Here is a 16,552-nt window from a genome sequence, read left to right on the forward strand (position 1 = left end):
CATTGCCCACAGCATTCTCCTCCTGCAGTAAATGCTGCATTATGTTTAGCCATGTTAGTAATGTGTAATGGGATTCATAGAGCCACATTAAGAACATAACAATAGCCATGCTGGGTCAGACCAAATGTCCATTGAGCCCAGCATCCTGTTTTCAACAGGAAGTAATTAAATCCATGAAAAAGAAAGACAGAAAACAAAAATGTCAAACCTTAATTGCTGAGGACTCACAGTGCTGTGTCAGCAAGCCAAATGGTGTATGGATCACTTATCTACCACCCGATTTAATCTATTGTCCACCTTTTCTTGAGTATTTTTAATAGTGCAAAGTGAGTGTTCTTAAATTTAAAACAATTTGTGTCTCAGTTATATTTAAACAAAAAACAATGCCCTGACATCAGCTGATATTTCATTGCTGAACTGCTTCAGGGGGATTATTAAATGTCAAAGAACTTATCTGTAGTGGCATGTTCCATCAGGGCCAATAATGGTCTCCACAAAGTCATATCACATGAACTGACCAGCAAGGATCACCTGCTCAAATACTGCATAAATAGAATTCATGGACATACCAATGTGATGACGTTCCTTATCTCAAAGACAACATAATGACATCAGTCTTCCAAATCTCAACAAGATGATGTCTCTCGTCTCAGAATCAATGAATTACATCAGTTTTCCCAGGATCTAAAAGAAAAAAAGGTGTTTATATGTATGCTAGAATCCAAAGGCAAAATAAAAATATAGAACATACATATGAAAATGATATGAATGTATACAACTATGAATAATCCTTCCAAATTATAATATATTAACAGTTGACACCTCATTGAATTGTTTTATATAGGCAAGACTATCATATTAATAGACAATGTACATTGCTGCAAACTTAACTGCAACCATTGTTGCTGCCTGAAATCTATAATCACAGGTCTGCCCACCATTACCATCCCATTTTTTTAAAACAATTTTTCCAACTTTGCCTTCCAACTTTTTTTTATGTTTTAACTTTTTTGTTTTCTTTATGTTAGTGAAAGATAATAAAGCTTAGTACTATTCTTAAACACTCATGAAGAAAACCATCGCAATGTGGAAGACGCCATAACCCGTTATACAGATCTTCCATATAGATCTTCCATTTGGACTGAAAAGAACTCCAACGCAGTCCGTACTTTGGAAGTTCCAACTTCCTGCCTCAGAGAACCAGCAGTCAGTATTAAATCACAGGCTTTACTCCTCTAGGGGCATCAAATAATCTTTTTACCAGTGTCAAATCTTCAATTGAAAAATGTCTTTCACCAAACTTCATGATTTCAAACCAGTGTTCTCCTTCAGACTAAGATGGCAGCAAATGAATATGAACCTTTTGATGTCCATATTCAAATACTAGATAGCTGGAAAAATAGGACTTATCTGGTTGTCTGCCAGCTGCTGAATATTTTGTTATGATCAGCGGCTACTAGATAGCCGGATAAATCACTTATCCAGCTATCGAGTTAGCCAGATAAGTTGTGGTGGGGCAATGGGTGGATCAGGGCAGCACTACTTAGCCAGATAAGTTATCCAGCTAACTAGCGCTATTTAGCCATAGAATAAAACTTATCCATCTAAGTAGCACTTTCTATGGAGATATTCAGCAGTATAGCTGTGTTGCTGAATATCCCATCTAAGGGGGTCATTTTTCGTGTGTGATAGCTTGCCAGGGGCGGAGTTGGGGTGGCAAGGAGGCGGCTGCTGCAATGTCTTTGCTGGCGGCGATAAGGTAAGCACCGTTATCGTCACCAGTAGCGCACCCAATAGCATCACCTTTCACGGAGGCGCTATTAGGTGCAAAAGCCGGCAGCGATAAAACTGCAGTGGAGCAATGGCTGCCGGCTTTCGCAGGCCCGCTCCCCACTTTGCCCCCTCGCCCTCCATTTTCGCTAGATTCACCATTCTGCGTTAGAAAATAGTTGCAGTAGGAGTTGGTTCAGCCCAGAGACAGCAGATGAGAGATGGTACAGTCTTACTCCAGACTGGGTAATGTCCTGGAAACTCGGGCGCCAATGGAACGAAGGCAGATAGGGGGCGCTTGAGCAAAAGTAGGCTGAAGCCTGAAGAAATCATGTCCAGGGAGTAAGCAGAAGAGGCGTCCAATGGTAGGCTTGAGTCAGGGTTGGCGGTGATCCGAAGGCAGTGGCAAGCAAGGCTGAGGTCTATCACGGAGATAGTCAATAGCATAGTCAAGCAAGCTGAGGTCTGATCACAAAGATAGTCAAAAGCGTAGTAAAGCAAAGCTGAGGTCTGATCACAGAGACAGTCAGTAGCATAGTCAAGCAAAGCTGAGGTCTGATCATGGAGATAGGCAATAGCGTAGTCAGGTAAAGCGGAGGTCTGGGTCTGGAGATAGGCAGTAGCTTAGTCAGGCTCCATAAAGCTATCATTTATTCCATCCAGGAACTGTATCTCTCTAGCGTGTCCTGATGATACATTTACCCAGTCAATATTGGGGTAATGAAGTCTCCCATTATTACCGCACTACCAATTTGGTTAGCTTCCCTAATTTCTCTTAGCATTTCACTGTCAGTCTCACCATCTTGACCAGGTGGACGGTAGTATACTCCTATCACTATAGTCTTCCCCGACACACAAGGGATTTCTACCCATAAAGATTCAATTGTGCATTTAGTCTCATGCAGAATGTTTATCCTGTTGGACTCTATGCTATCCCGGTCATAAAGCGCCACACCGGGTGCTCCTCTCTGTCATTGCGATATAATTTGTACCCCGGTAGAGCACTGTCCCATTGGTTATCCTCTTTCCACCATGTCTCTGAGATGCCAATTAAGTCTATGTCATCATTCACTGCTCTACATTCTAATTCTCCCATCTTACTTCTTAGACTTCTGGCATTAGCATACAAACATTTCAAAGTTTGTTTTTTGTTTGTATTTTCATTCTGCTTTTTAATTGATAGGGATAAGTTAGAATTTTTTAGCTCAGGTGAGTTTTTAGTTACAGGCACTTGGACTACTTTTCTTATTATTGGAACCTCACTGTCGGGATGCCCTAATTCTAATGCATCATTAGTATCCTTTGAAGATACCCCTCTCTGAACCATGTGCTGCTGAGCGACTGTCTGCTTTCCCCTTTGTTCTAGTTTAAAAGCTGCTCTATCTCCTTTTTGAAGGTTAGCACCAGCAGTCTGGTTCCATCCTGGTTAAGGTGAGTCCACCCCTTCGGAAGAGACTCCCCCTTCCCCAAAATGTTCCCCATTTACTAACAAAACTGAATCCCTCTTCCTTGCACCATTGTCTCATCCACGAATTGAGACTCCGGAGCTCTGCCTGTCTCTGGTTTCCTGCACATGGAACAGGGAGCATTTCAGAGAATGCTACCCTGGAGGTTCTGGATTTAAGCTTTCTACCTAAGAGCTTAAATTTGGCTTCCAGAATCTGTCTCCCACATTTTCCTATGTCGTTGGTGCCCACATGGATAATATATGGTGTATTCCTCTGCTATTTAAGCTCTGACCACCATCTTAGGGTGTGGATGTTTCTGTTTCCTTCCTAGAGGCAGCATGTTCAGAACTGTCTCCCTGTTTATCTACTTGATTTAAGATGTTGAACCTCCATGAAGATTTTCAATTACTTTTAGATTATGGATGTTTTACTCTACCCTCTCTATCTATTCAACTTTTAAGTTCTCAAACCTTAAAAATGCGAGGTCTTTTCACTGAGAAGGAACCTGCAGACCTTCAATATCCAGAGGAGGGCTAACTATAACCATCCAATAGAGAAGAAGGAGAGAGGGGAGAAAGGAGTTGAGATGGTCTCCCTATGGGGCCCATGAATATCTACAGGAGATTTGCAGAAGAGGAGTATCATTCTGATACTGGAAGGGAGAAGAAGCGTATACTTGGTGGCATTCAGGAGTTCAGAGGAGAAAACTACATGGAGAGATAGGAGATACATTACAGTGTGAAATGGATTTAATCTTTAATACTTCACCAGCATTGGGAGGGAAGCATTAACTTGCCCTATACTAATGGGATAGAAGAAGCATTAGAATAAAGACGGAATCAATTGGCTTTACCATCTAAACCTTAAGCAAAACTGTAAGATGTCACAAATTTATTTAAAGTACTTACAAAATCCCTATTGAACCAAACTATGTAAAGAATATTTTTATCATTTCACAACATCTCAGTAAAAGTATTGTTGGAAATCAAAATCAGTTTCTAGTGATCTTTGTACTGAAAAGTGACTTTAGTACTTATCAATGCTGTATGCAAGAACTGGGAACTGGGAATTAAATGTTGCAATGCAAAGAGCCTTGAGAGGTTATCTTTCTCCCTCACTCAGGGAACCCATGAAGATTATGGCACATTAACAATAAGGGAAGTTCACCATCTTAACCTGTAATTTGTAGAGATGTGAATCGTGTGCCCGATCGTCTTAACAATCAAAATCGTCTGGCAGGAGAAGAAAATCGTGTTTGGCACGATTTTTTAGCTAAAAAATTGTTTTTTCCGATTAGTGCGCACTAACGGGAGTTAGTGTGCACTAACCATTGTTAGTGCGCACTAACAGAAAATGATACAATTTGACACTTTTCAGGTCAGTTAAGGTCAGTTTAGGAATGAATATGTATTCCTATTGGCTGCCCTCTTATTTATTCATGTTACCAAGGTTCCCACTGACAATATATGGGGGATGGGAAATGGAAACAGTTGGTAGCTTGACAAAAAAAGTAATGTGATCAGTCAATATGACTAGAACTTGTGCCCTGCCCTATCCCTGATACCGGGAGTGTTGTGATCTTCCTGCATGCAGTGCCCTATCCCTGATACCAGGGGTCTTGTGATCTTCCTGCATGCAGTGCCCTATCCCTAATACCAGGAGTGTTGTGATCTTCCTGCACGCAGTGCCCTATCCCTGATACCAGGGGTGTTGTGATCTTCCTGCATGCAGTGCCCTATCCCTAATACCAGGAGTGTTGTGATCTTCCTGCACGCAGTGCCCTATCCCTGATACCAGGGGTGTTGTGATCTTCCTGCATGCAGTGCCCTATCCCTAATACCAGGAGTGTTGTGATCTTCCTGCACACAGTGCCCTATCCCTGATACCGGGAGTGTTGTGATCTGCCTGCACTCATTGCCATATCCCTGATACAGGGAGTGTTGTGATCTTCCTGCACACAGTGCCCTCTCCCTGATACCGGGAGTGTTGTGATCTTCCTGCACTCAGTGCCATATCCCTGATACAGGGAGTGTTGTGATCTTCCTGCACACAGTGCCCTATGCCTGATACTGGGAGTGTTGTGATCTTCCTGCACACAGTGCCCTATCCCTGATACCGGGAGTGTTGTGATCTTCCTGCACTCAGTGCCATATCCCTGATACTGGGATATGGCACTCCCAGTATCAGGGATAGGGCACTGTGTGCAGGAAGATCACAACACTCCTGGTATTAGGGATAGGGCACTGCATGCAGGAAGATCACAACACTCCCGGTATCAGGGATAGGGCACTGTGTGCAGGAAGATCACAACACTCCCTGTATCAGGGATATGGCACTGAGTGCAGGAAGATCACAACACTCCCGGTATCAAGGATAGGGCACTGTGTGCAGGAAGATCACAACACTCCCAGTATCAGGGATAGGGCACTGTGTGCAGGAAGATCACAACACTCCTGGTATTAGGGATAGGGCACTGCATGCAGGAAGATCACAACACTCCCAGTATCAGGGATAGGGCACTGTGTGCAGGAAGATCACAACACTCCCAGTATCAGGGATAGGGCACTGTGTGCAGGAAGATCACAACACTCCTGGTATTAGGGATAGGGCACTGCATGCAGGAAGATCACAACACTCCCAGTATCAGGGATAGGGCACTGTGTGCAGGAAGATCACAACACTCCCAGTATCAAGGATAGGGCACAAGTTCTAGTCACATTGACTGATCACATTACTTTTTTTGTCAAGCTACCAACCGTTTCCATTTCCCATCCCCCCAACCATCACCTCAGTGGGAACCTTGGTAACATCAATAAATAAGAGGACAGCCAGCCAATAGGAATACATATTCATTCCTAAACTGACCTTAACTGACCTGAAAAGTGTCAATTTGTATCATTTTCTGTTAGTGCGCACTAACAATGGTTAGTGCGCACTAACTCCCGTTAGTGCGCACTAACCCGATTTAACGATTTTTAACGATAAATCATTAGAATTCCTATTGTAGTGTGTTCTTTAATGATTTAAGACGATATTAAAATTATCGGACGATAATTTTAATCATTGAAAAACGATTCACATCCCTAGTAATTTGAGATATAGCCTCTGGTACCACTATCCCAGGTACAACCAGCACAGGAGTTACATATCTCACTGCTTTCAAAGATGCAGGAGGAATTGAAGAGAATGGACAAATGTGACTTATTAAGAAAATTATAGAACCTACAGCATGGTGCACTCCAAAGGTACCAGTTCTATAGAAAAATGACCAGATTTGACTCTAGGTAAACTGGAAAAAACTTAGTGTAGGACAAGAAAGAGAAAAGTACAGTACGTCTAACCTACATGTGAATATACAATTTCACAAATGTCAGGAGCCAAAGTGCTCTCACTACTAAGAGCTGTACATGGGTTTTGGCAAGTGTCACTACACCTGAATAGCACCAAAATTTGATCAGTACAGCTTTCTCTGCCTTACATTTGGTATGTTCTATGCTATCATGTTCTAGACCACAGTCTTTGTGAGTTTGGGGGGGGGGGAGGGGAGAAAGACATTATTGGGAGAACACTATGTAATAAGAAAACAGTAATAAAGGCATAACAGGTTCAATATTTACCCCAAATACATATTTAGACTTGCATGTATTCCCTTTGGCCCTCTATTGGAGAGGAGGTTAAATATGCCCTCTTTCTAGAGTCTATAAATACTCTTAGCTGTTCCGGGGCAAAAAATATATAAACATCTTTATTATAGGTGACCACGCATTTGCATGGATATCTTAGAAGTAATTTAGCCCCTATTGTATTTAATTCCTGCCTCATAGAGAGAAAGGCTTTCCCCCTTTCCTGAGTTACCTTCTACAGGTCTGGGAAAACCTGAACTCGTTGGCCCATGAAATTCTCTCTCATATGTTGAAAGTAATGCTTCATTAACAAACTTACATCAGCTTCTATAACCAAGGAAATAAGTAAGGTCGCCCTTTCATATATTTCTATTGAAGATTCCAAGATGTCAGTTACGTTATTCAAGTCTAACTGTGGCTGATTCCCCTCTCTAGCTCTATTATAAGGAAGAAAATAAACTTTATTAATAGATGGTAAATGTTCAGATGAAATTTTTAAAGACTACATCATATACTTCCTCAAGGTAACTTGAGGTTGCTCCCCTATAACTTTAGGGAAGTTTAAAATCCTTTGGTTTAGCCTTCTTAGTCTATTTTCTAGAGCCTTCATTTTTTTATTCATTACTTGCTTATCCTGGATTAAAGTTTGGCATATCTTTTGCGTCGACTTCACTTCTTCTTGAATCACAATTATCTAGTTTATATTTTCCTTTATCAATCCATCATATTCATGAGTTACTTTGTCCAGTTTCCTCGAAATCAAGTTTAACTGCTTTGTAAACCCCTGAAAAGTGAGGTCATACGAAGCTACTAACTCCCAAAGGGAATCAAGAGTAACCAAGTCCGGCTTGGGGCAGCCTTTGACCGCTGTTCCTCCCTCCAAGCCGAGCATTTCTTCCTCTGCCATGAGCCCCCTGTGTACTTCCATACAAGGCAACTCATCCTTCTCACCGAGGTCAGACAGGAATGGGGCCATGGCTTCCAGTGATTCCAGGTCTTCCCCAGTATCTGCACTCTCTGGGCGTCTCCCTGCAGAATCCATTCCCTCCGGTCTTTCGGCGGGGTACTTTGGTTCCGCTTCCAACACCATGGTGACTTCTGGAGGTAACAGTCCTGGTGCAACTGACTGTCGCAAGTCCGGGGGACTCAAGGATGTTTCCCCAGAGGCGTTCGTTGCTCCCAACCGCAAATCCTCAGCGGGGATTTTGACTTCCCCTATCAGGTAAAGTGCTGCGAGTTCGAGGATTGTACATTGCTCTGGTATGGTCAGGGGTATGGAGGGATATACCCTCACGCGTCCTTTTCTCTTAGGAGGCATTCTTTAAAAAAGTTTCAGTTTCGGAGGAAAACCACGAGCAGCTCCGACCCACCAGCGTTAGCCTGCCGCCATCTTGACTCCGCCCCCAACCCCTATCATGTTCTATGTATCTATGTAAAGGACTCAAGAAATGTTTCTAAGAAAAATGTCTTAAATCCTGAATGAAGTAGCTGGAGAATTCGTTTATATGGATGATGTGCTATTGTACAGAAATTAAAAGAAGAACATAAGAGGCTAAGAAAAATGATGGAAACACAAAATCAGGTCTGCAGCTGAACAGAGAAAAGTGTGTCATATTACGGGGTACTCAAACCAGTCATTGCTGCCTCTCCAGCCAGTCATGTTTTCAGGGTATCTCTAATGAATATGCAAGAGATGTATTTGCATGCACTACCTCCTTTGTATGCAACTGTTCCTCAAACATATTCATTAGGGATATCCTGAAAACCTGACTGGCTGGGGAGGCCAGAGGGCCAGTATCAGCAGCCCTAACATAGGACAAAACAAATTTCAGTACTTGGGTCATCTAAGTCTGGAGTGAGGCCTAATACAAAGAAGATAAGAGTTATGCAGGATTTGCCAAAAACCAATAACACTACATAATGGGCATGATTACCTTGAGCATTATATATTGAACTTCCTCAAATTCTACTTCTCCAACTGCTCCTTGCTTGAGATTTGGAGGGAATCTCTGTCTCCAGCCCTCTGCAGGTCTCTCTTTCCTTCTGGCTCTTACAGCCACTCCTAACCCTCTGACCACTGAGCATGCTCCCAGAGTTTATAAACCCCAAGTTGCTATCCCCTAAAAAGGTGGGGTTAGTGCTATGGAAGGATTCCAAAATGCAAAATCCCTCACCCACTATCTTACTGATGGAAAAATACTGGCGACTGAATTAGTGATGGGCAAAGCCTCCGCACATTTATATCTCATATTTTAAACTGCCCATCTAGAGAGTTCAGGGAAATGTACTGAAAAATATGTATTCATCTGTGCTTTCAAGTCATAAACAAAATCTCTAGGTGCATTTTTAGGTTGATCAATTTTGTAAAAAAATGAACCATACAAAAGCATATCACAAATTTAAAACAAAACAAGGGTAAAGGTGGAGAAGAGAGGCCAGGGCGTCAGTGTTGCATCTGTCAGTCTTCGACAGCTTCACCCCGCCTACCTCTCTCTACTTGCGGCTCCTCCCGCTCACCTTGGATTGATGGCCGCCGCAGCGTCTGCTTGCCATTCTCTCCGGCGTCCCCGGAGCGGCTTTGGTGCTGCCTCCCGCCATTCTCCTTCAAGGTACCTCTAGGGCGCGCGTGCGCATGCCACCCTCATCTTTAACTCTACGTTGGCGTGAACCTCAGGGGCGTCCCCCTGTTCTGACATCACGACTTCAGGGTATATCTGCCTACAGCATTTGCTAGCTCGTTGAGTTAGCAACAGGATTTCTTACGGATGGGATTCGCTCTCCGTTCCTAAGCTACTCTGCCACTCCAGCGCTATCTGGAACTCTTACTACCCTTCAGGGTCTCTAACGGGGTACCCGCTCCTCGGGGCCCCTTTGCTTCTTTCAGGTGCTATCAGGAAACCGGTACTCGCTCCTCAAGGGCCCATGTTCCCTGTGTCGCTGCCTGCAATCTCTACCCTTCTACGTGGAAGAACTAACTTAGAGTTACCATCAGTGAGTACAGAAGCCATCTCTCTCCACAGTACTGCTTCACTGGAACCAGGTACTCGCTCCTCGAGGGCCTGCTCTCTGCTCTGGTGCCAGACCTTTCGTCTAGTGGAATCTCTGTTACTGCTAAGTGAGTACAACGCTACTGAGTCTCTCTGCTCTAAGGGATCAGGTACTCGCTCCTCGAGGGCCTGCTCTCCCTGCCTTGGAGCTTCTCCTAGTTCTACATTGGGACTCTGAATATTACTCTTTTTGTGTGCTCATAACTCTCAGTCTCTTTCCACTACAGCACTGCCTTGCAGAGGATCCGCTGTTCCAGCATTCTGTGTGAGATGCTCCCAGCCGGGCTCTACACCACTACACACTACCGCCACCTCTGATGGTCAATCAAACTGTTTAATAAAAGATTCAGATCTGTGTTTGTGTGTCCAGAGTCTAGCCTGACACCGTGGTCCCTCACGGGACTGCCCCCCCATGGGTGTGGTCAGCTGCCACAGTGTCAAAGGATCCACCCAAACACCATTAACCATAACAGTCAGGAGGGGAGGACTGTGAGTGTGTTGTTTGTGATGGGAGTGTGCTGCAGGGTAGGTGTATCTGGCTAAGGGAGTGACAGGATGTGTGGGTATTTGTGGCTGAGGGATGGCAGTGTGTGTGTGTGAGTGTAAGTGGCTAAGGAGTGATGGCAGTGGGAGTTGGGTAGATGAGGCTAGGGGTGGCAGGGTGTGTATGTGTTTGTGTGTCATACCTTGGATGAGGGAAGAAGAATAATGCATATCAGTTTTCTCTCTTCCACCCCCCCCCCCCCCCCCCACACACACACACACACTAATCCAAACTTTCTCTGTCTTTCCCCCCCCCCTCCATCAACCCACCCACTATCATTTTCCCCCCTTCCAAGGATAACCACCAACATTCTTCCCCTTCTTCTCTCCCTGACCTTAGCACTTTCTTTTTTCATACTCATTTCCCCATCCACCCGTAAATCACAACTCCATAACTTGTGCACCCTTAGCTGACTGAGTCCTAAGTCCTGGAATCACTATTGTAGACTGTACTATGTGTGTTGACACCCCCTCGAGTTTCTCCCCACATGCTCCCTGCAATGTCTGTTCCAGAATTACACCTCCTGCAGATTTAATGAGGAAAAGGAGTGGCTGGAGCTGTTAACAGAGAGGCCCAGAGCTTATTACTGTTTCCCCAGAGATGAGGCAATTGATGCAAATTCCTTGAGTCTTTGGGAGAAATATGGAGAGTTCCCAAGTATGAGGTATGGTGTGTGGCTAGCGGGCGTGGATGTGAGTAGCTGAGAGGTGTGGGGTGAATGGAGTGTGGCTGAGAGGCTGTAGTAGTCTGGGGGTTCCCTCCCCATTGCCACAGATATGGCATTCAAAAAAGTATCAGGTATGATTGACAAAGTTTCAAAATTGTATAGTGCCGTCTCTCATAATGAATAGCAAAAGGGCAACTCTCCCGTATTCAAACAATCATTGTAAACATCAGCAGGGAACTACAGTGCATAGTCAAATCTAAAAGGTTTTTAGACTGCACTGACAGCGCTAAGATGTTTGATACTTTGTTAATCATACCTGGTACAATTCTGAATACCATATCCATGGCATTGACTGCACTGACAGCGCTAAGAATCATTATTAGTATATTGTGATGGTTTCACATTGAAGTTGTCATATTCAAAGAACCCATCTGTACAGTAGCCCCTGAGGCAGCTCCTATGTGAGCGAAACTCGGCCAGAGTCGGGCAAGTTTGAACAAAGAATCCCTTGTTACACCGATCTTTTTCGTTTCTTCGCTACTCAGCAATATTGATCGGCTTCCGCTTTTATTTTTGGGACCTTGCCTTATATTCCATACTCAACTTTCTTTCCAAGATATCCAAAGGACTTCTTTTCAAAACAAAAGTAAGGAGCAAGCATGAAAGCACGCTGCCTCTAGAAAGGGCAACTCAAAATCCACACCTACAGAATGGTGCCTTGGGTTTTTATAGGCAAGGATGCCATATTAAATTCTCCCACATGGGGGAGCTAGAACCCAACTAAATGTACTATTTAATTGGTATTCTACTCTTAGTTGAGACTCCATAGAGCTCTCTATAAAGGCATAAGATGACAATGAGCTCAGCAAATGACATGCTGTATTAGCATGCGTGCTGAGTTTCTTTTTGCTATGCTGTAACTGAAAATTGTAAAAAAGATAAACACTTCTTTAGCATCATGGGAAATATTCTGCAAAGATCCAGTGAAGCAGACACATGTCTGAAAAACTTCCACTCCATGTTCATCCTCATGTCCCTGGACTGATTATCCAGGAAGACAGGATGTAAATCTTTTCTTCCATCTGCAGAATATTTTGAGTTGTATGCATGCATGCATGAATGAATGGTTTAGAGGAATTATTTTATTAAACAATATTTTTACTCTTATAAAGATTCCAATCAGTCAAGATTGATTTATTACTTTTAATAATGTATATTATATTACAAGTCTCCTATGAGAGGTAATCAATGCAAAGCAAATACAGTGGTTCTTGGTTGGTGATACTGAATATTAGAGCAACTCTAACTGGTAAAGACTTGCATAAGATGCATGTCCCCACAATGCTTGATGTACATGTCCTTTCCCAGGGAGACACCACTTCTCTATTTAGCATGCACTGAGCCCTTGGGTGAGTACTTAGGCATGTTTCAAAAATAAATGCTTCAAAAAGGGAAACCAAAACTATGAGATGAGGAAGGTGGAAACATCTCCATCTCAAGGAACATAAAAGTTTTCCAAAACATGGTCTCTACCTAAGCAAAGGCTCTTGGTCTCCTCTCTGAACCCAGGTCTCCCTCTTAGAGACCCCAGAGGCCTTGCTTCTTAAAAGTAGCAAAAAAGTAGGGAACAGCTATGCAGCCCTTGGAAGGTGCAACTTAAGATTCCACATCCTAAAATGGTAATAAGGGTTTATATACTAAGAGCACACCATTCTAAGCTCTCATATGGGGGAGCTACAAACCCACACTACTTCTCTATTCTCTCCCCATAACAATGGAATATTCCTTTTAGGTTTTGGTAGAGATCTGGTAGGACCTCTACAATAGGGAGATGGAAAAATTTCTGGGGATTCTCCCAAAGAAGCAATTGCTCTATCCACCTAAGCAGGTTCACAAAGAATATTTGTCCCATCTACAAAAACTTGGATCTATGAATCATAGTGATGTCCCTGTTAGGATCATCATGATAGGTCATCAGCACAGTGGCATGCCGAGGTGAAGGGTGGGGGGCGGCAATGCCCCCGGATGAAGGGACTTAGAAGGATGCTGATGGCTGACATAGGGAGGCCTATGCCACGGTGGCTGAGCAGAGAAACGTGCTATTTCTATATTGTGTGCCGGCCACTGTTCCCTGTAAGCTGTGTGCATGTGTGGACACGCACAGCAGGAAGATCGGCGGGGCCATGGTGGAGCTCATCCCACCACGGCCTAAAGAAAAAGTCACATCCAAACTTCCAGGTGCTCCATCTCCTACCTACCTGCATGGCCCTGGGAAAAAAAAGTTGCCGAAGCCATGCAGGCAGGCAGGAGAAGGAGCAACAGCCACATGCAGAAGAGGAGTCCCATTTGTGGCAGGGCTGCTACAGATCCTACTTCATGGCAGCCCAAGAAAAGGAGGCCCAGTAGCAGGGCTACTGAGGTCCCACCTCACCACGGCCCGAGAGGAGGAGGCCCAGTAGCAGGACTGCTGTGGATCCCACCTCAGAGCAGCCTGAGAAGATCAGGGCCGCCTCGGAACCCATCCCACGGCAACTCACAAAAGGAGGCCCAGAGGCGAGAGAGAGGGTGAGGCCCTGTAGAGTGTGTGTGTGTGTGTGTGTGTGTTGTGTGTGTGTTTGTGGTGTATGAGAGTGAGTTGAGAGAATGTGTGTAGGAGTGAGAGCCTGTGAGTTTGTGTGAGAGAGCATGTGAAAGTGTGAGTCTGTGTCTGTGTATGTATGTGTGAGAGAGAGAGACAGTGAGTAAGAATGAGAACTTGAGTGTGTGTTTAAGGGAGGAAGGGAAAAACACAGGTGGAGAGAGAAGAAACAGAAAAAAAAGAGACCCTGTAAAAAGAATTGGCAAAAGACCAAGAAAGGGAACTTGGAAAAAAAAGCCTGTGATCAACTGATTAGAAAACTAAGATCAGACAATAAAAGTTAAAAAAAAAAATTGAATTTTTAGTGATTGGCATATGTTATCTTTCGGAATGTGCAAGAGTAGCACTTTCTCTATTTTGTCTTGCAATGTATGAGATAAGCATGGAGGAACTGGAAGCCCCACAAATTTTTAATACTGCGGGGCCTGCACACAGAGGAGGCAGCAGAATGGGCTTCAGTGCCAGTAGCAGCGATCAGTGCCTCCCCAATAGCCACACAGCAGCAGTGATAGTGGCAGCAGTGGAATGAGAGAGGCTCCGAGGTTGTTGACAAAAGAAAGAGAGGAGGTCTGCCTTCAGTGTGTGCATGTGAATAAATGGGAGTCTCCCTGGGAGGGGGGGGGGGGCGGGGGTGTATGTGAATGAATGGGTGCCTGCCTGAGGGTTTGTCCATGTATGAGAATGAATGGGTGCTTTCTTGGGGTCTGTCTGTCTGAGAATGTGTGCCTGCCTGGGTGTGTGTGTGTGTGGTGTGTGTGTGTGTGTGTGTGCGTGTGTTTGTGTGAGAATGAGAGTGTGCATGCCTGGGGGGTATGGGGGAGCGATGTGAGAATGAATGGGAGCCTGCCTGGAGAACTGCGTGTGTGAGTGAGAATGGCTGGGAGCTTGCCTGGGTGGGTGTGTTTGTGTGTGTATGTGAGGGAGGCACCCAAACAAGTCAATTGAAAAACGAAGGCTACTAATGTGAGTACTGTTCCATTGAAATTCTTTAAATTTTTCAAATCTTATTTTAATTTTTCAAAGGTGTTAGCAAGCCAGACAGCGTGTTCAACTTTCAATGAACCGCCCGGTCTATTCAATCATCCACCTTATTTCTTTTTGAAATGTGCCAAATTGTTTACTGATATGTGCCAAATAAACTTTATTTGGCACATATCAGTAAACAATTTGGCACATTTCAAAAAGAAATAAGGTGGATGATTGAATAGACCGGGCGGTTCATTGAAAGTTGAACACGCTGTCTGGCTTGCTAACACCTTTGAAAAATTAAAATAAGATTTGAAAAATTTAAAGAATTTCAATGGAACAGTACTCACATTAGTAGCCTTCGTTTTTCAATTGACCTGTTTGGGTTTTCCTCCTTTTTTTGAGTATATTATATGGGTAACCTTGGTAGCTTATTCTTTATGGGTTTCATGAAAGAGCCATGACTTCACCAGACAGGGAAAGCTCAAAAGTTCAGTAGAAAACATGGCCTCTTTCAGAAGAAGATTCCAAAGTCTGGGAATAAAGGATGAAATGCTCGCTAATGAGTTCTAACTAAAATAAATCATTATATTTCTTATTCAAGCCTTAGATTCTTAATGGTTCAATATGTTACAAGACTCCTGGTTTCATTAAGACTGCAATGATCTGTTCTATTCTGAAAAGGCCTTCTTTAGAATCTCATCCTATTTTCAATCATTCTAGCTTATATCTGCCTTTTCTGCCTGAGAGTCTTGAATGAGCAGTTTAGCATCACATTTTATACTTACTTATTATGTCCAGTACTGCCACTGATTCTTTTCAGTCAAGGTTTAGACTATTTCAGTCTACAGAAACTGAGTGGCCTCTTTTCTTTACAGTATCTTAGGAAGACAAGAGAACCAGAGAAGCCACATCCCACTGATACTCCTGTTCTCCTATCCCAAAGTCCCTTCTGGTTCTTTCCTCCTCCCCTTCTCTGCTCTCATTTTTCTTTTATTATTTTTTTTCTATTATTTTTTTTTCTTTTCTTCTTTTCCATCCCTCCTCCAACTGTCTTTCAATGATCTGGGGGCCCCTCCATAGAGTATCAGACCTTTGTGCTGGCTCCTCTTACTTCATTGTTCCTCCTCCCTGGCTGCTTGTACAAACATATTTTTTTTTAGTGTTGCATGTAATTCTGCCTCAGACCCTTAGTGGGATTGAGGCTCTTGCCATAAAAAGGAGCCGTGCAGCCACTGTGATCACATCTGTGGGAGCTCAGAAGAGCGGCCAGGAGAAGGAATGTCCTACTGGACATCAGAGGGCAGGCCATCAGAGTATCAAATGTTAATGGGTTAATGTGTAAGGTTTATTTTTAATTCCTTTAATTTGTTTGGAATGCCAAAGTCTAAAATCTAATACTGTTGAAACTTGTCTGAGCGGATAAGAAAGAACTTTATTAAGGAAAGATTAGCACATAAATAAAACAGCTTGAGTTTTGTACAATAGTGCATGAACCTATGACTTGATTATACAATAATTCACAATCTTAAAGGATAATTATTATGCTTTTTCTGCTAATGATATTTCTGACAATTTACCCCAATACTCTAACATGGTTGTGTAACATCGCTATGTTTTCTATTTTAGAAGTGCTGGTGAAAGGTGTCAGACTGACAGCACTAGTAATGGCAGTCCTCATTTTATATAGCACCTATAGCAGCAACACAAGCTTCCCTACACTTTTCTGTCAATGTGCCAAAGAGTGATTCAACCTCCAAGCCTGAGCAATCTTTGGCTTCTGTAGTGTCAATGAGTGTGAAAGTGTGACAGTGATTCTAGGGGTGTGGACACCTGTCCAGAAACTGGA

The sequence above is a fragment of the Rhinatrema bivittatum genome, chromosome 3, assembly GCF_901001135.1.
Source record: "Rhinatrema bivittatum chromosome 3, aRhiBiv1.1, whole genome shotgun sequence".
In the NCBI taxonomy this organism is placed as follows: Eukaryota; Metazoa; Chordata; class Amphibia; order Gymnophiona; family Rhinatrematidae; genus Rhinatrema; species Rhinatrema bivittatum.